The 21,323-nt window shown below is 35.5% G+C and overlaps 1 protein-coding gene across 3 annotated transcripts in view; it reads right to left on the bottom strand.

The window, feature by feature from the left end:
• The window catches only part of UNC13C (unc-13 homolog C), a 601,702-nt gene that overhangs the window by 274,054 nt on the left and 306,325 nt on the right, over positions 1–21,323 (bottom strand). The window lies entirely within an intron of this gene.

Here is a 21,323-nt window from a genome sequence, read left to right as displayed (position 1 = left end):
TATTTTCTCCCATTCTGTCGGTTGTCCTTTGGTTTTGTGGAATGTTTCTTTTGCTGTGCAAAAGTTTTTTATCTTGATGAAATACCAATAGTTCATTTTTGCCCTTGCTTCCCTTGCCTTCGGCGGTGTTTCTAGGAAGAAGTTGCTGCGGCTGAGGTCGAAGAGTTTGCTACCTGTGTTCTCCTTTAGGATTTTGATGGACTCCGGTCTCACGTTTAGGTCTTTCAACCATTTGGAGTCTATTTTTGTGTGTGGTGTAAGGAAATGGTCCAGTTTCATTCTTCTGCATGTGGCTGTCCAATTTTCCCAACACCATTTGTTGAAGAGACTACCTTTTTTCCATTGGACATTGTTTCCTGCTTTGTCAAAGATGAGTTGACCATAGAGTTGAGGGTCCATTTCTGGGCTCTCTCTTCTGTTCCATGGATCTATGTGTCTGTTTTTGTGCCAGTACCATACTGTCTTGATGATGACAGCTTTGTAATAGAGCTGGAAGTCCGGAATTGGGATGCCGCCAGCTTTGCTTTTCTTTTTCAACATGCCTCTGGCTATTCGGAGTCTCTTCTGGTTCCATACAAATTTTAGGATTATTTGTTCCATTTCTTTGAAAAAAGTGGATGGTATTTTGATGGGCATTGCATTGAATGTGTAGATTGCTATAGGTAGCATTGACATCTTCACAATGTTTGTTCTTCCAATCCATGAGCATGGAACGTTTTTCCATTTCTTCATGTCTTCTTCAATTTCTTTCATGTACTCAACTATTTTATAGTACTCAACTATTTTATAGTTTTCTGAGTACAGATTCTTTGCCTCTTCGGTTAAATTTATTCCTAGGTATCTTATGGTTTTGGGTGCAATTGTAAATGGGATCGACTTGATTTGTCTCCTGTCTTGTTATTGGTGTATAGGAATGCCACTGATTTCTGTGCATTGATTTTATATCCTGCTCCTTTACTGAATTCCTGTATGAGTTCTAGCAGTTTTGGGGTGGAGTCTTTTGGGTTTTCCACATACAGTATCATATCATCTGCAAAGAGTGAGAGTTTGACTTCTTCTTTGCCGATTTGGATGCCTTTGATTTCTTTTTGTTGTCTGATTGCTGTGGCTAGGACTTCTAATATTATTTTGAATAGCAGTGGTGAGAGTGGACATCCCTGCCGCTCCTGACCTTAGGGGAAAAGCTCTCAGCTTTTCCCCATTGAGAATGATATTCACTGTAGGTTTTTCATAGATGGCTTTTATGATATTGAGGTGTGTACTCTCTATACCTATACTCTGAAGAGTTTTGATCAAGAAAAGATGCTGTACTTTGTCAAATGCTTTTTCTGCATCTCTTGAGAGGATCATATGATTCTTGTTCTTTCTTTTGTTAATGTATTGTATCATGTTGATTGATCTGCGGATGTTGAACCAGCCTTGCAGCCCAGGAATAAATCCCACTTGGTCGTGGTGAATAATCCTTTTAATGTACTGTTGGATCCTATTGGCTAGTATTTTGGTGAGAATTTTTGCATCCATGTTCATCAAGGATATTGGTCTGTAATTCTCCTTTTTGATGGGGTCTTTGTCTGGTTTTGGGATCACAGTAATGGTGGCCTCATAAAATGAGTTTGGAAGTCTTCCTTCCATTTCTATTTTCTGGAACAGTTTCAGGAGAATAGGTATTAATTCTTCTTCAAATGTCTGATAGAATTCCCCTAGGAAGCCCATGCTTTTGTTTGTTGGGAGATTTTGGATGACTGCTTCAATTTCCTTAGTGGTTATAGGTCTGTTCACGTTTTCTCTTTCTTCCTGGTTCAATTTTGGTAGTTGATACATCTCTAGGAATGCACCCATTTCTTCCAGGTTATCTAATTTGCTGGCATAGAGTTGCTCATAATATGTTCTTATAATTGTTTGTATTTCTTCAGTGTTGGTTGTGATCTCTCCTCTTTCATTCATGATTTTGTAGATTTGGGTCATTTCTCTTTTCTTTTTGATAAGTCTGGCCAGGGGTTTATCAATCTTGTTAATTCTTTCAAAGAACCAGTTCCTAGTTTCGTGGATCTGTTCTACTGTTCTTCTGGTTTCTATTTCATTGATTTCTGCTCTGATCTTTATTATTTCTCTTCTCCTGCTGGGTTTAGGCTATATTTGCTGTTCTTTCTCCAGCTCCTTTAGGTGTAGGGTTAGGTTGTGTATTTGAGACCTTTCTTGTTTTTTGAGAAAGGCTTGTATTGCTATATACTTTCCTCTCAGGACTGCCTTTGCTGTATCCCAAAGATTTTGAACAGTTGTGTTTTCATTTTCATTGGTTTGAATTTTTTTAATTCTTCTTTAATTTCCTGGTTGATCCATTCATTCTTTAGTAGGATGCTCTTTAGCCTCCATGTATTTGAGTTCTTTCTGACTTTCCTCTTGTGATTGAGTTCTAGTTTCAAAGCATTGTGGTCTCAAAATATGCAGGGAATGATCCCAATCTTTTCGTACTGGTTGAGACCTGATTTGTGACCTAGGATGTGATCAATTCTGGAGAATGTTCCATGGGCACTAGAGAAGAATGTGTATTCCGTTGCTTTGGGATGGAATGTTCTGAATATATCTGTGAAGTCCATTTGGTCCAGTGTATCATTTAAAGTCTTTATTTCCTTGTTGATCTTTTGCTTAGATGATCTGTCCATTTCAGTGAGGGGGGTGTTAAAGTCCCCCACTATTGTTGTATTGTTGTCAATGTGTTTCTTTGCTTTTGTTATTAATTGCCTTATATAATTGGCTGCTCTCACGTTAGGGGCATAGATATTTACAATTGTTAGATATTCTTGTTGGATAGACCCTTTAAGTAAGATATAGTGTCCTTCCTCATCTCTTATTAGAGTCTTTGTTTTAAAATCTAATTTGTCTGATATATGGATTGTCACCCCAGCTTTCTTTTGGTGTCCATTAGCATGGTAAATTGTTTTCCACCCCCTCACTTTCAATCTGTGGGTGTCTTTGGGTCTAAAATGAGTCTCTTGCAGACAGCATATCGATGGGTCTTGTTTTTTAATCCAATCTGATAGCCTGTGTCTTTTGATTGGGGCATTTAGCCCACTTACATTCAGGGTAACTGCTGAAAGGTATGAATTTAGTGCCATTGTATTGTCTGTAAGGTGACTGTGACTCTATATTGTCTGTGTTCCTTTCTGATCTATGCTGCTTTTAGGCTCTCTCTTTGCTTAGAGGACCCCTTTCAATCTTTCTTGTAGGGCTGGTTTTGTGTTTGCAAATTCCTTTAGTTTTTGTTTGTCCTGGAAGCTTTTTATCTCTCCTTCAATTTTCAATGACAGCCTAGCTGGATATAGTATTCTTGGCTGCATATTTTTCTCATTTAGTGCTCTGAAGATATCATGCCAGTCCTTTCTGGCCTGCCAGGTCTCTGTGGATAGGTCTGTTGCCAGTCTAATGTTTCTACCATTGTAGGTTACATATCTCTTCTCCTGAGCTGCTTTCAGGATTTTCTCTTTGTCTCTGAGACTTGTAAGTTTTACTATTAGATGTCAAGGTGTTGACGTATTTTTATTGATTTTGAGAGGGGTTCTCTGTGCCTCCTGGATTTTGATGCCTGTTTCCTTCCTCACATTATGGAAGTTCTCTGCTATCATTTGCTCCAATATACCTTCTGCCCCTCTCTCTCTTTCTTCTTCTTCTGGGATCCCAATTATTCTAATGTTGTTTCATCTTATTGTATCGCTTATCTCTCGAATTCTGCCCTCGTGATCCTTTACTTGTTTATCTCTCTTTTTCTCAGCCTCTTTATTTTCTATCATTTGGTCTTCTATATTGCTGATTCTCTCTTCTGCCTCATTTATCCTAGCAGTTAGTGCCCCCATTTGAATGCACCTCATTAATAGACTTTTTGATTTCGAGTTGGTTAGATTTTAGTTATTTTATTTCTCCAGAAACAGTTTCTCTAATAACTTCCACACTTTTTTCAAGCCCAACTAGTATCTTTAAAGTCATGATTATGAACTCTAGGTCCGACATCGTACTAATGTCCGTATTGAGTAGGTCCCTGGCAGACAGTACTACCTCTTGTTCTTTTTGCTGAGGTGATTTTTTTCATCTTGTCATTTTTTCCAGAGGAGAACAGATGAATGAGAGAACAAAATACTAACAGTTTAACAACGTCCCCAGCAAATATACTCTATACAAATCAGAAAAGACCTGAAACCAGGGGAAAAGAAAGGGAAAGAAAGAAAAAAGAAAGAGAAAAGAAAGAAAAAAGAAAGAAAAAGATAAAAACAAAAACAGAACAATACAAAAAAAAACAGATTATGATCAAATATGATCAGGCTAGTGCATAGATCAGTGCCACACACTAGATTTTGGTCTGTTAGAAAAAAGTGCCTCCTAAAATTTTAAAGGAAGAAAGACTTATATATGTACAAAATAAGGGTTGATACAATGAAGGGATGGCAGATGACTGTAAAGATGAAAATTATAAAAGATTTTATAAAAGGAATTGATAAGATAAGAAGTTGTTTGAAAAAAGAAAGAAGAAGATAAAAAAAAAAGAAAAAAAAAGGGAGAGAATGTGATCAGGCAGGAGAATAGAACAAAGCCATACACTAGTGTTTTAGGGTGTATTTTGATCTGTTAGAAGAAACTGTAACTCAAAATTTTAAAGAGAGAACATTTTATATATATATATGCCAAAAATAAGGGTAACTACTATGAAGGGATAAAATATGACTCTAAAAATGAAAAATAAAAAATGTTTTTTTAAAAGGTATTGATAAGATGTTGGTTGAAAAAGGGAAAAAGAAAAATTAAAAAAAACACAGTTAAAAAATTTAACTTTGAAAAACTGATGAATCATGGTAAAAAAAAAGCCATGAATTCTATGTGCAGTATTCCCCTAGCGCTGGAGTTCTCCCATTCTCCTTGATTGGTAAACTTGGTCTTGGCTTGCTGGCTGTTTGTGCTGATCTTCTGGGGGAGGGGCCTGTTGCCGTGGTTCCGAAATGTCTTTGTCGGAGGCGGAATTGCCCCGCGCTTGTCGGTCTGGACTAAGCAAGCTGCTCGGGTTTGCTCTCAGGAGCTTTTGTTCCCTGCAAGCTCTTGGTACAGCTTTGGAGGACCAGGGTGAAAATGGTGCCTTCCCAATCTCCAGCCAGAGGAGCCGAGAACTCGGGGCCCCGCTCCTCACTGTGCCCCCAGAGAAAAGCAGTCACTCCTGTCTCCCCGGTCTCTGGCCGTACTCCGTGCTCACCTGGCCTGTGACTGAGCGTTTGTATCTCTGGCACCCGACCCCGTGTGGAGTCTCCAAACCCAGCAGATCCCTGCAGTGCGGTCCCGTGCTGCTCCTCCCCAGGGAGGAAGGGGAGTCTCCCCAGCTCTGCCACTTATTGGGTCCCTGCTGGAGGAGCAGTCGCCCGACTGGGCCATGGATCACAGTTTGTGGCAACCCTGAGCTGAAAGCCCACGCCTCGGCTCCGTCTCTGCAGCCAGCTTCCCCGCTCCGATACCTGGGAGCTCTGCCGCACTCAGGCACCCCCAGTCTTTCTGTGACCCCGAGGGTCCTGAGACCACACAGTCCTGCGAGGTTTCCACCCCCCGCTTAGCCACTGGAGCCACGTCCCTCAGCGGAGCCGACTTCTAAAAGTTCCAATTTTGTGCTCCGCGGCTCTATCACTTGCCACAAGTGGCCGACGGAGGCCCCCTCCCCCGCCGTCTATCCTCCTGAATATCGCCTCTGATTCACTTCTCCGCACGTCCTACCTTCCAGTAAGTGGTCGCTTCTCTGTTCAGAGAGTTGTTGTTACTCTCTTCTTCGGTCTCCTGTTGAGTTTGTAGGTGTTCAGAATGGTTTGATCCCTATTCAGCTGAATTCCTGAGACCAGACGAAATCCAGGTCTCCTACTCCTCCGCCATCTTGCTCTGCCCCCCAGGTGCATCTGACTTTAAAACTTAATATTTTCTTAAGACATGTCCACTGCTTGCCAAATGGAACATATTTCTTTGTTGACATGAAGCAGGCAGGACTAATTCTTTAGAACTTATGGGGGCTGTTTCCAGAAATGAAAAAAAAAAAAAGATCTAGCTCCTTCATCCAGGCCCAGGTACCACCCCTGTTTTCCAATAGGTTGTTATCCTCCCAGGATTTTTATGAGACTGCCTTCTGTTTGAAGTACTGGACTGAATCACTAAGTGTAGCTAGGAAAACAACCAAGAATAGAGCCCTGGGAACTCCAACATTTAAAAGTCTGGTAGAGGAGAGGGGTTGAAAAAAGGCCAAAAGGAAGCAGCCAGCAAGGTTGGAGAACACCAAATAAAGATGGCAAACACTTAGAAAATAAAGTTGCTTTAGGAAAAAGGAAATGGTCAACTGTTACAAATGCTACTGAGAGGTTGAGTAAAATGAGGCCAGATAACTGATAATTGGTTTTGGCAAAATCTAAGAAACTCACAATCTAGTTAAGATAGTTACATAAAGGTGGGTCACTGAAGCAAAACTGAGGTTAGATTTACTTTACCTCTTTTGCTGAGATAATCACCCAGTAATTTTGGAATGCCTATTGTGTTTGAATGCTATACCACATATGAAGAATTCACTGGTGAGCAAGAGAGACAAAATTTCTACTCTAATGGGTTTACAATTTGTTCCACTATATTGTCTCCTCTATGATCTAAATTATTTTTATTATTTTACTAATGATTCAGTAATATCACTAACATCTACTTCTGTAAGACTTCTGTAAATTCTGGGAAGCTGGAAAGCCTAAGCCATGAAATATAATACAGACTATTAGGTAAGTATAGCCTTTAAGCAGATTTCTTACCTACTATATAGCTCTTTCACATTTTGTCTAGATACTTCTCAAAAAAGAAAAAAATATATATATTTAGAAAACAGGAGCGACTCAGGGAAGATGGCAGAGTAGGAGCATCCTAAGCTCACTGTGACCCAAACACAACAAGGTAACAGCTACATTTATGTCACTAACTCTGAAAATGACCTGAAGACAGGCAGAACAGATGTTCTACAGCTACTAACAGTGAGAAAACCACACTGAAAGAAGAGGGGCAGAGACTAAGTTGGGAACCAAACCTCAGCATGACTAATCACAAATGGGAGACACACCATAAGCAAGGAGAAGTAAGGGGATCAGACCACAAAGAGGCACCCCTGGCACTGGGAACCCACACTGAGAAAATGAGTCCACATTACTTCTACCATTGAAAACCAGTGGGAAGTTAACTAAAGGAGATTTTAAAATTGGGGGATTGTGCTAAAGAGCACCACAGTACCTTTTCTAAACAAGGCAGGCCACTACTTTCAAGACCAGGAGAGGTAGCTGTCATACCCTAATACACAGAAACACAGAGTATTAGACCAAAGAAGAGACAAAGAGATATGTCCTAAATGAAACAAGACAAAATCACAGTAAAGAGCTAAATGAAACAGAAATAAGCAATATGCCTGAAAAGAATTCAAAGTAATTGTCATAAAGATATTCACTGGACTTGAGAAAACAATGAATGAACTCTTGGAGAAATTCAAAGAAGAGATTGAAAATAAAAAAAGAACTAATCAGAACTGAAGAATTCAACAGCTAAAATAAAACATACTTTAGAGGGAATCAACAGATTAGCAGATACAGAAGAAAGAATCAGTGATCTGGAAGACAGAGCAATGGAAAGCAACCAAGCTGAACAGTGACTAATAAAAATAATAATAAATGAGAATAGGTTAAGGGGACTCAGGGACATCATCAAGTGCAATAATATTGCATTATAGGGATCCTAGAAGGAGGAGAGAGAGAGAGAAGGGGTCAGAAAACTTATTTGAAGAAATAATAGCTGAAAACTTCCCTAATGAGGGAAAGGAAACAGATATCTAGGTCCAGAAAGCACAGAGAGGTTCTAATAAGATTTACCCAAGGAGATCCTTGCCAAGACATACAAGAATTAAAGTAGCAAAATGTAATGATAAAGAGAGAATTTTAAAAGCAGCAAGTAAAAAACAGTAACACACAAGGGAAAGCCCATAAGATGATCAGCTCATTTTTTTCGGAATAAATTCTACAGGCCTAAAGGGAATGGCATGATATTTTCAAAGTGCTGAAAGGAAAAAATCTACAATCTAGAATACCCAGCAAGGTTATTACTCAGAACAGAAGAGATGAAGAGTTTCCTGAAAAAAATAAAAGTTAAAGGAGTTCTTTACTGCTAAACTAGCTTTACAAGAAATGTTAAAGGGAATTACTTAAGAGGGGGGAAAAAAGGCCATAACTAGAAATAAAATTATGAAAAAAAAATTACACAGGTAAAATCAAACCTATAATAAAAGTAGTAGATTAATCACTTATAAAGCCAGTACAGGGGCACCTGGGTGGCTCAGTGAGTTAATCATCCAACTCTTGATTTTGGCTCAGGTCATGATCTCAGGTTTGTGAGATCGAGCCTGGCATCAGCTCCACATTCAGCAGGGAGTCTGCTTGAGAATCTTTCTCCTTCTTCCTCGGGCCCTCTCCCCATTTGTGCACTCTTTCTCAAATAAATGAATAAATCTTAAAAATAAATAAAATAAAATAAAGCCAGTATGGAGGTTAAAACACAAAACTAGTAAAATCACTTATATCAATAAAAATTAGTCAACGAATAAATAAAATATGTAAAGTATGACATCATATACATAAAACATAGAGGGGGAGTAAAAATATAGTACTTTCAGAATGAGTTAGAATTTAAACAACCAACAACTTAATAGAGACTGCTATACACATAAGATGCTATATATGAACCTAATGGTAACCACATATGAAAAACCTATGATAGATACAAAGAAAAAAAAAAAAAGAGTAATCCAAGCTTATTACTAAAAAAGGCATCAAATCATAAGGGAAGAGAGCAAGAGAAGAAGAAAGGAATAGGGAAGAACAACAAAAACAATCAGAAAACAAATGACAAAGTATGTATCTGTCAATAATTGCTTTAAATATAAATGGACTAAATGCTTCAATCAAAAAACAAAGGATGACTGAATGGATTAAAAAAAAAAAGACCTATATATTCTGCCTACAACACACTGACCTCAGACCCAAGGCATATATGGACTGAAAGTGAAGGGATTTTGAATAAAGATATACCCTGAACATGGAAATGGGGAAAAAAAAAAAACAAAAAAACAAAAAGAAAAAGGCTGGGGTTATAAACTTAGACAAAATACTTTAAAACAAAGACTATATAGTAAGAGACAAAGGAGAGCATAACATAATGATAAAGGGAACAATCCAACAAGAGGATATAACAATTGTAAATATCTATGCACCCAACAGAGCACCTAAACAAGGCAATATTAAAGGGAGAAATTGAAAGTAATACAATAATAGTAGGGGACTTTAACACCCAATTTATATCAATAGATAGATCATCCAGACAGGAAATCAACAAGGAAACAGTGGCTTTGTGTGACATATTAGACAAGATAGAACTAACAGATATATACTAAACATTCCATTAGAAAATAGAATACACATTCTTTTCACGTGCACAGGGAACATTCTCCACTATAGCTGCAAAAAAAGTCTCAAAGTTAATAAGATTGACATCATAACAAGAATCTTTTCTAACTACCAAAGTATGAAACTAGAAATAAATTTTAAGAAAAAGCTAGAAAAAACACCAACCCATGGAGGCTAAACAACATGCTACTAAACAACCAATGGGTAAACCAAGAAACCAAAGAAGAAATCAAAAAATACATGGGGACAAAGGAAAATGGAAACATATTGGTCCAAATCTGTGGGATGAAGCAAAAATAGTTTGAAGAAAGCACTTCATAGCAATATAGGCCTGCCTCAAGAAGCAAGAAAAATCTCAAACAACCTCACCTTACACCTAAAGGAGCTAGAAAAAGAAAGGCAAACAAAATCCAAACCAGTAGGAGGATGGAAATAACAAAGATTAGAGCAGAAGTAAATGAAATAGACACTAAAAAACAATAGAACAGATCAATGAAACCAGGAGCAGCTTCTTAGAAAAGATCAACAAAATTGTGAATCTTTAGCCATACTTAAAAAAAAGAGAGCTCAAATAAACAAAATCAGAAATGAAAGAGGAGAAATAAAAACCAAAGCTATAGAAATAGAAAGGATTATAAGAGAATATTATGAAAATTTACATGCCAACAAATTGAACAAACTAGAAGAAAAAGACAAATTCCCAGAAACGTATAGTCTACCAAAACTGAATCAGGGAGAAATAGAAATTTGAACAAATTACCAGCAATGATATTGAGTCAGTCATCAAAAATTCCCAACAAATAAAAGTTCAGGACCAGACGGCTTCACAGGAGAATTCTACCAAACATTTAAAGAACAGTTAATACTAACTCTTCTCAAATTATTCCAAAAACAGAAGAGGAAGGAAAGCTTCCAAATTCATTCTATGAGGCGCACATTACCCTGATACCAAAACCAGATAAAGAAACTGCAGAAAAGAGAACTACAGACTAATATCTCTGATGAACACAGATGCAAAACTCTTCAACAAAATATTAGCAAACTGAATCCAACAATACATTAAAAAATCATTCACCACGATCAAATGGAATTTATTCCCGGGATGCAAAAGTGGTTCAATATTTGTAAATCAATCTGATACATCACATCAGTAAGAGAAAGGATAAAACCATATGATCATTTCATAGATACAAAGCATGTGACAAAAATACAACATCCATTTGTGATAAAAACCCTTAACAAAGTAGCTTTAGAGGGAATATACCTCAACATAATAAAAACCATATGTGAAAAACCCACAGCTAACATAACACTTAATGGTAAAAAACTGAAAGCTTTCCCCCTAAGTTCAAGAACAAGACAAGGTGTCCACTCTTACAACTTTTATTCAACACAGTACTGGAAGTCCTAGCCACAGCAATCAGAAAATAAAAAGGAATAAAAGGCATCCAAATTGGTAAGGAAGAAGTGAAACTTTCACTAATAGATGACATGATACTATATATAGAAAACCCTAAAGATTCCACCAAAAAGTACTAGAATTGGTCAATGCATTCACTAAGGTCACAGAATACAAAATCAATGTACAGAAGTCCATTGCATTTCTATACACTAATGATGAAACAAGAGAAAGAGAAATTAAGCAATCCCATTTACAATTACACCAAAAATAATAAAATACCAAGGAATACACTTAACCAAGAGTGAAGGAACTGTACTCTGAACATTCTAAAACACTGACAAAAGAAATTGAAGAATATACAAATAAATGTAAAGATAGTCTATGTTCATGTATTGGAAGAACAAATATTGTTCTTGGACAAAAATGTCCATACTACCTAGAGCAAACTACAGATTCAATGCAATCCTTATCAAAATACCAGCAGCATTTTTCACAGAACTAGAACAAATAATTCTCAAATTTGTATGGAACCACAAAAGACCCTGAATAGTTAAAACAATCTTGATATAGAAAAAACAAAGCTGGAGGCATCATATTTCCAGATTTCAAGTTATATTACAAAGCTGTAGTAATCAGAACAGTACAGTACTGACACAAAAATAGATAAAAAGATCAATAGAACATGATAAAAAGCCCAGAAACAAACCCATAATTATATGGTCAATGAATCTTTGACAAAGCAGGAAAGAATATCCAATGGGAAAAGGACAGTCTCTTCAACAAATGGTGTTGGGGGAACTGAGCAAGCTACATGCAAAAGAATGAAAGTGGACTACTTTCTTACACCATACACAAAAATAAACTCCAAATGGATTAAAGACCTAAATATGAGACTTGAAATTATAAAAATCCTAGAAGAGAGCACAGGCAGTAATTTCTCTGACATCAGCAGTAGCAACATTTTTCTAGATATGTCTCCTGAGGTAAAAGAAATAAAAGCAAAAAAAAAAAATAAATAAACAATTGGGATTGTATCAAAAATAAAGGCTTCTGCACAGCAAAGGAAACCATCAATAAAACTAAAAGACAACCTACTGAATGGGAGAAGATATTTGCAGATGACATATCTGATAAAAGGTTATTATCCAAAATATATAAAGAATTAATACAACTCCACACCAAAAAAAAAAAACCAAATAATCCAATTAAAAAGAACAGAAAACATGAACAGATGTTTCTCCAAAGAAGACATACAGATGGTCAACAGACACATGAAAGGTAAATTCCTAGAATCATATAACTTCCCAAAACCGAATCAGGAAGAAATAGAAAATTTAAACAGACCAGCAATGAAATTCAATCAGTAATCAAAAAACTCCCGAAAAACAAAGTTCAGGATCACATGGCTTCACAGATTTATATCAAACATCTAAAGAGGAGTTAATATTATTTCTTCTCAAATTACTCTTCTCAAACTATTCCAAAAAATAGAAGGAAAACGTCCAAATTCATATGAGGCCAGCATTACCCTGATACTAAAGCCAAACAAAGACACTACAAAAAAAGAAAAAGAAAACCACAGTCCAATTTCTCTGATGAACACAGATGCAAAAATCCTCAATAACATATGAGCAAACGAAATCCAACAATATATTTAAAAAATCATTCCCCCAAATCAAGTGGGATTTATTCCAGGATGCAAAGGTGGTTCAATATTTGCAAATTAATGTGATACATCACATTAACAAGACAAATAATTTAAAAAAAGGTATAATCATCTCAATAGATGCAGGAAAAACATTTGACAAGATATAACATTCATTCATGAAAAAACTTTCAACAAAGTAGATTTAGGAGTAACATATATCAAGATAATAAAGGCCATATATGAAAAACCCACAGCCAGTATCATACTCAATAGTGAAAAAAATGAAACCTTTTCCTTTAAAATCAGGAATAAGACAAGTATGTCCACTCTTACCACTTTTATTCAACACAGTACTGGAAGTCCTAGCTGCAGCAATCAGACAAGAAAAAGAAATGAAAGGCATCAAAATTGGTAGTAAATATAAAATTTTCATTATTTTCAGATGACGTGATACTATATAGAGAGAGACCTAAAGACTCCACCAAAAACTATTAGAAATGGTAAATGAATTCAGTAGAGTTTCAGGATACAAAATTAATATACAGAAATCTGCTGCATTTCTATACACTAATAATAAAGTAGCAAAAATAGAAATTAAGAAAACAATCTCATTTACAATTGTCCCCCAAAAATAAAATACTAGGGATAAATTTAACCATGGAAGTGAAAGACCTGTACTCTATAAAGCATAAGACAGTGAAAGAAATTAAAGATGACACAAATTTAAAGATAGTCCATGTTCATGGATTGGGAGACTATTGTTAAAATTTCCATAATCAAAGCAATCTTTAAATTCAATGCAATCCCTACCTAAATACCAAAACATTTTTCACAGAACTAGAACAATTAATACTAAAATTTGTGTAGAACCACAAAAGCCTGAAATAGTAAAGCATCTTGAGAATGAAGAATAAAGCTGGAAGCACCACAATTCCAGAGTTCAGGATATACAAGAAAGCGATAGTAATTAACATAATATAGACTTGGCACAAACACCCAGACATATAGATCAATGGAAATGGATAGAGAGCCCCAAAGTAAACACACACCTTTACAGTTTAATTAATTTATGAAACAAGAGGCAAGAATACACAATGGGAAAAAGACAGTCTCTTCAGTAAATGGTGATGGAAAAACTGAAGAAACTGGACCACTTTCTTACACTGTTCACAAAATTAAACTCAAAATGGATTAAAGATTTAAATTTGAGATGGGAAACCATAAAACTCCTTAGAGAAAACATAGGTAATAATCTCATGAACATCAGCCTTAGCAACCTATTTATGGATATGTCTCCTGAGGGAAACAAAAGCAAAAAATAAACTATTGAGACTACACCAAAATAAAAAGCTTTTGCACAATAAGGAAACGATCTATAAAACAGAAATTTGACCTATTGAATGGGAGAAGATATTTGTAAATGATATATCTGATAAGGGATTAATATCCAAAATATATGAAGAACTTATAAACCTAACACCAAAAGAACAGAAAATCCGATTAAAAAATGGGCAGAGGAGCTGAGTAGTCATTTTTCCAAAGAAGATACACAGGTGGCTAACAGACACATGACATCACTGATCATCAGGGAAATGCAAATCAAAAGCACAATGAGATAACACCTCACACGAGTGACAATGGCTAGCATCAAAAAGACAAGAAATAACAAGTGTTGACAAGGATGTGGAGAAAAGGGAACCCTTGTGCACTTGGTTTGCCTTTGTAGGAATAGAAGTTGGTGCAACCACTGTGGAAAACAGTATGGAGGTTCCTCAAAAAATTAAAAATAGATATTCTATATGATCAGTAATTCCACTAATGCATATTTATACCCCACAAATTAAAAAAACTACTTTGAAAAGATACATGTATTCCTATGTTTATTGTAGATTTATTTACAACAGGTAAGATATGAAAGCAATCCAAGTGTCCACTGATAAAAGAATGGATAAAGAAGACATGGTACATATATTTGGTGAAATAGTCATGAAAAATGAATGAGGTCTTGTCATTTTTGACATGGATGTTCCTAGAGGGCATTATGCTAAGTATGATAAGCCAGCAGAGAAAGACAAATATCATATGATTTTACTTATATGTCAAAGCTAAACAAAACAAAGCCAACAAAAAGACAGACTCAAATGCATGGAACAAAATGGTGTGTGGGAGGATAGGCCAGAGGGGAGGTGGGTGGGGGGATAGGCAAAATAAAGGTTCTTAAGAAGCACAAATTTTCAGTTATAAAAATAACTCACAGAAATGAAAAATATAGGATGGGGAATATAGTCAATAATATTGTAATAACATTTTATGGTGGTAGATGGCGACTACACATATTGCTCTGAGCACTGAATAATATACAGAATTGTTGGATCAAATGTTGTATACCTGAAACTAACATAAGACTGTATGTTAATTTTTTTTTTAAGATTTTATTTATTTATTTGACAGAGAGAGAGAGACACAGCGAGAGAGGGAACACAAGCAGGGGGAGTGGGAGAGGGAGAAGCAGGCTTCCCACGGAGCAGGGAGCTCGATGCAGGGCTCGATCCCAGGACCGTGGGATCATGACTTGAGTTGAAGGCAGACGCTTAACAACTGAGCCACCCAGGTGCAGCAAGACTGTATGTTAATTATACATATATACATACATATAATTTGTGCTTTGGAGTTTTAAAAAGGCTTTCTTATCCTGCACTAGAAAGGTATTCTCCTATACTATCATCATTTTTACCATTTACACTCACCTCTTTCATCCTTTTGAGTTCACATTGTATATGGTGTTAGGCAAGAATCCAATTCTTTTTTTCCCTTATCTCCATATGATGAGACTCCATATGATTTTCTTAACACTCTACAGTAAGCTATTGTTCCTTTCCCTAATAATATGTGCACAATTTCTGGTGTAAAAAAATTATTTTTGTATTTGTTTAATGAGATTTTTTTCTTATGTGAACCAATAGCTCAGGTAGATTCTGTTAGTGTTTGTACATATATAGTCGTATCATCCATAAATTACAACAGTTTTTTTCTTTTCCTTTCTAATACTTATTCTTTTATTTCTTCAAATATTATGTTATAGAGCATTATTAATAGGATAATTATCTATATTTCTGAAATGCATGCTCCTAAACATCATCTGTTTAACTTTGTTAGCCATAGATATTTTTTTAATGTAACCTTAACCAAATTAAAAAAAAAAATTGTGTTCCATCCTAGTTTTCTGAGTTTCTTTTTTAATCATAAGGAGGCATCAAATTTCAACATATGCTTTTTCTACTTATGTTGAATACATATATGATATTTTTCTTTTAGTTAAGTACTATAGTGAGTTATATTGATAGATTTTTCTAATGTTGAACCATCCTTGCATTCCTGGAGTAAAATTACTTGGTCCACTTATATTTTAAATATGTCATTTGACATTTTATTTTGAAAACGTTTCATCAGTGTTTATTAAACACAATGGATTTATCACTTTCTTTGCATGCATTGTCATAATGCATTTTCAGAATCAAGAGTTTACTAGTTTCACTGACACAACATACTCTCTTGTTATTTTAGAATTCATTAAGTTTTCATTTGTGACTTTATTTTACTTTGTTAGAAAAACTGAAATACACATTGATTAAAACAATGGTCTAATAAAGTTTTAGGCTTTGGATTTTCACGTTTCTTCATCACCAATACATAAAATATGTCAATATACCACTCATTTTGAGCAATTCCTTTTTATAAGAATTTATATATCACTTATGAAGCTGGCATTTAAGAAGAAATTTCATATTCATAACCTTTCTCCTACACACTTTACAGCAAACTTTAAAAGAAAATTAAATTTTAAATGTGTCAGTACTTAGATCTAGTGCTAATACAATAATCCCAGGAGGTAGTGAAGAAGCAATTTATGTGCAGAATGAACACCATTCCCTAAACTAATGCTACTGATTGCATAAGAAAGCCCATTGCTTTAAAAAAACAAAACAAAACAACAATAATAAAACTTAAGAAAAGTCACGGATACTTTCTAGCCAGTTCCTTAATAATCACTATTTAAATAACATCTCAAATTAAAAGTTAAAAAATTAGCATTTTTCTATTTGTAATTTTCAAAGTCATATTTTATTTTTAATTTTCCTTTTATTACTGAGTTATTTAGAATTGGCTAGGGCAAAAGCAAAAGAATAAAACTAAAGAAAGATAACTAAAGCAACTTCTTTGGCCAAACTAATTGGAAAAGTACACATCTATAGCTCAACGCTAGACTTTTTGAAGTTTGATACCTTTAAGTTCATGTAAGTTGCCAGTTTAAAATATTCTTGGAAGGTATTTTCTGTCCCAGGAAGTTTTCAGAAGATATCTTGGTCAAAACTTTTAAATAAATAGCAGGATACTTATCACATGCTGCATACATACAAACAGATATTTTTATATAGAAGTTCCATTAAATAAGTATTTGCTGATTTCCACTACTCTATGTGATGCATAGTATTATGTGCTGTAAATTCAATACTAAATAAGACAGATTTTTTTTTTTGTTCTCATTAAACTCAATGTGTACTATGGGAATTAGACAAGGAAAAGGACATTTTAACACATGTGGGAAAAAAAGAGACTGCTTTTGATCACATGGAACAGGATGGCTTACAATGAAGTTTACATTATTTCTAGTAAAACTTTAAAACTAGAGGAAAGCAGGGCATGCTGCTATTAAGACCACAGACTGGAACTTACAAACATAATTTCCACCACAGAAATATTCATTGTGCTATTATTTGTAAAAGTGAAATATTAAAATTGGTATGTACACTGTGGTACATTTATATGATAGGCAGCTATAAAAAAAATCAAAAAAATTTCCTAAACATATCAGCATAGATTATTCTCAGAAAGTAATAGTGAACTTCAAAAAATGCACAATTCCTACCAAATAACATTTACGCAATCTGGTTCTGGAGTTAGCACATGTAACCATAAAATCGTATCATACAATGTAGTACATGAGAGATTGGTGGAGATAAGGATGGTACCACAAATGGATAATAGACGTGTATATTAATTGTACACAAAATCAATCAGAAAGCTAATCATAACGCAGATTGCCTCAGAAGCAAGAGGCAGGGTAATCTGGGGATGGAAACAAATATATATATATATTTTTTTTCATCAATTTGTGATGGGATTATGTCCCAATGAACCCACCATAAATTGAAAATGCTGTAAGTAAAAAACGCATTTAATATACCCAACCAGCCATATGTCTCACCTTGTCCTAGCCTACCTTAAATATGCTCAGAACACTCACATTAGCCTACAGTTAGGCAAAAGCAACTAACACAAAGACTATTTCATAATAAAGTATTGAATGTCTCATGAAATTTATTGAATAATGTACTGAAAGTGAAAAACAGAATGGTTGTATGGGTACAGAACAGTTGAATCCGTCGTTTACCCTTGTGATCGTGTGGGTGAAGTTGCTGTGCCTCACTCTCACTGCCCAGCATCATGGGAGAGGATGATACCACCTATCGGTAGTTCAGGAAAAGATCAAAACTCAAAATTTCAAGTATGCTTTCTCCTGAATGCCTATCACTTTCACATCACTGTAAAGTCAAGAAATCGTAAGGTGAACCATCCGAAGTTGGAGCCCATCTGTATGTGATTTTCCATAAATAGGTAGGTAGGTAATAGGTGGTAGATAGGTATGTAGGTAGGCAGGCAGGCAGGTAGCTAGCTATTCATTCAGCACTATTATATATTAGGCACTAATGTAAGTCTAAGCTCACTTCAAGGAAAAATGATATTTTTTTTAAATAAAATACAAACATTTCAAAGAGACTTGACAAATATTTTTTTCAGACTTGAGAATTTTTGGCCTGTCCTTTCCTGGAGGAGCAGCTATATTAAAAGACAATCTGTAAATCTGAAGGCTGCCTTAGGAGCATGGAACAACAGCAAGGGAAATTAACTTAATGATCATAATCATATTACTGAGGAAGAAAATATCCATCTTATTAAAGTCCACATAAGGAGGCCCTCTATTTGTGGGATGGGTAGAACAGGCTCTTTAAAACTCCAAATCTCAAATTTAAATAGAAAAATATCCACTTGAATATATTAAATTGAGAATTTCTTGTGTGTACACTGTGACAAAGATAAAGATTACAGATTGTGAAAAATCTTTGCAATGTCAGAAGCTGACAAAGGACAAAGAGACTCAAGAATATTAACCAGAAAAATACAAAAATTCTATTTTTTAAAAATAGGCACAAGATATAAACAGGTAATTTATAAAAATGGTCATTCAAAAAGCTAATGAAGTTATGAGAGGATTCTTAAACTCATTATTAATTAAAGAAATATAATTAGAATATTGGGTGAGTTTATAGATTATCCCATGTGTCTTTATGCAAGAGATCAATCACCTATGTCCACACTACCACATTTGAGTTCTTAGTTATGTTAAATTGAAGGACAAACATATAACTGGGTGATTCAGCCAAGATGAAGGTTATTCCTTGAGTGTGCAGCCAGCCTCTGGTGAGCACATTTCTGTTTTGTTCTTCTAACTGCAGCTACTTTGACTTTTCTCTTAAATCTATTTTTCATTTTTATTCCAAGCACTATTTTTATATGATTCTTCAAAAACCCCTTTGGAGAGAGAAAGTATGCTTCCACATTTAAATAATCAGAATTATACTGTGTCTCACAACCCTGAAATTCTTGGTTTTTTAGTTTCAAGCATTACTTCATCTAAAGAGAACTCAGATAAAAGAGACATAGCATGAATATTAAAAATATATCTTGATGAAGAAACTATGACATGAAGAGGCTCAGTAGTGTATCCAAAGCTACAAAAATAATAATCAGGAGAGCCAGGATTTGAACTCAAGGGTTTTGACATCAGAGACCATGTTCTTGACCATAGACTTTGAAGTGGAGTCATTAAAAGAGGCTATAAATCGCTAACTTAGTGCTGTTTTTTATAAAATTTGTTTTTTATTAATTAATTACTTTATCAACCTACTCTTTGTCAGGCACAGTGTTGAACACTGGAGCTACAAAGATGAAACTCACAACCTAGTGGAGAAGACAGGCCAAACAGCTATTATATTATTTTGTGCCTACTCAATTTCAGCATGATGAGTGCACTGGTGAGAACATGTCAGGGTATTATGAGAATAGGAACACCTAATTTGGCTGGGAGAGGCCCTAAAAGCTTTCTGAAGAAATAGCCAAATGAGCTAGAATTAGCCATGAAGGGAGTTAGGGGAGGTAAAACAACTCCAGAAAGGTAAAGACAATGCAGACAAAGGCGTCATGGAGTTTAGTGCATTGAATCATAGAATGCAAGGTGGAAATGAGGTTGAAATAAGGAAAGACAGAGCTCAGATCTAGGAGGGCCTTTGGATAATGGCAAACTGTTTGGATTTAATCCCATAAGTGAATGGGATTACAGAGTTAAAAATAAGAGAGTCACAAAAACATGGATATATTTTAAATAGTTTGGGTGGCAGGTTGGAAACTGATTTGAAGGTCAATTAGTCAAAATAAGCTAAGTTGTGCTGTGGTGACAAGTAAATCTCCAAATTTCAATGAGTTAATGCAATAATGGATTATTTCTTAAATATCCAAAGTCTGAAGCTAGCTGAATAGCCCTCCTCCAGCTGGTAGCTATACCATCTAGAATGTGTGTACTCCAGGTTACTGCAGCAGAGGAGAGGGGGCTGGAGAAAAGCACTGGAATGTTTTCGCACTGGGACTGGATCAATTTCTCCCATATCTCATCATCAAGGACCCTGTGGTATGACTCAGGACAACTCCAACAGGCTTTAGGCAAGCACTTGAGTGTCTATCACAGAATAGAGCACTCCTTTCTCTCTTGTTTATAATAGACCAAATATACCTATAAATTATTATTGTTTGAGAAAAATTATTGTTTATTCATTTATTCAATTCATTCAACAAATGCTTTCTTGAGCACCTACTATGATCCAGGCATTCACATAAGTATCAAGGGGTCCAACATTGTTCTGGTGGGGAAACTCTTATTTGACTCTCCATTTCCATGATGGTATGTGCAAAAGACAGAGTGACAGAGTAAGTGGAGTAGAAAGTGTAATATGGGCCAGATCCTGCATCTTATAGGCAATTGTGAGGACTCTGAGTTTGACTGAAAAGAAGGGACTTTCGAACATTCTGTGCAACAGAGAAACATGACTTAAACTTTTTAAAAGGATCATTCTTGCTGCTCTACTGAGAATAGATGTAGGACGGTAGGGTGTAAGCATTGATCTCTATTAAGAAGTTACATAGTAATCCAAATGAGCAATGGTGATGGCTCAGATCAGGAAGGAAGCATGCAGATGGTGAAAAGTGGTCAGATTCTGGATATATTGTGAAGATAAGGTATTTAGTTTTGAAAATGAAGTCATCAGGATTTGAGGATAATTTAGATATGCGGTGTGAGGAAAAAAGGTCTTGAGCTCCCAGGAGAAGAGCACTGCAGTCCACTGAGGTGAGATGAACATTTATCACTAAAAGTTTTCTGAGATGGTTTCAGAAGGGCTCTAGAGAGTATTAGTTTCCTAAATTATTCAGATCCAATAGGTGCTTCCTTTAGAATTTCGAATGATAACGTTTATAGAAAAGTCTTTTTCTTAGATGGAAAGTTTAGCTCCAAATACTCCATTTTCCCACACTCACAAGATTTCTTATAAAATCTGTATAGATCTCTCTACCTAAAAAGAAAACTGGTTGGCAAACTATAAAAATGTCTTTGTTT

This window comes from Eumetopias jubatus, unplaced genomic scaffold (assembly GCF_037043125.1).
Source record: "Eumetopias jubatus isolate StellerSeaLion01/CBP00866 unplaced genomic scaffold, mEumJub1_p1.0 scaffold_7, whole genome shotgun sequence".
NCBI lineage: Eukaryota > Metazoa > Chordata > Mammalia > Carnivora > Otariidae > Eumetopias > Eumetopias jubatus.
The sequence above is the reverse complement of the archived record's forward strand: the minus strand, read 5'-3'. Positions and strand labels throughout refer to the sequence as shown.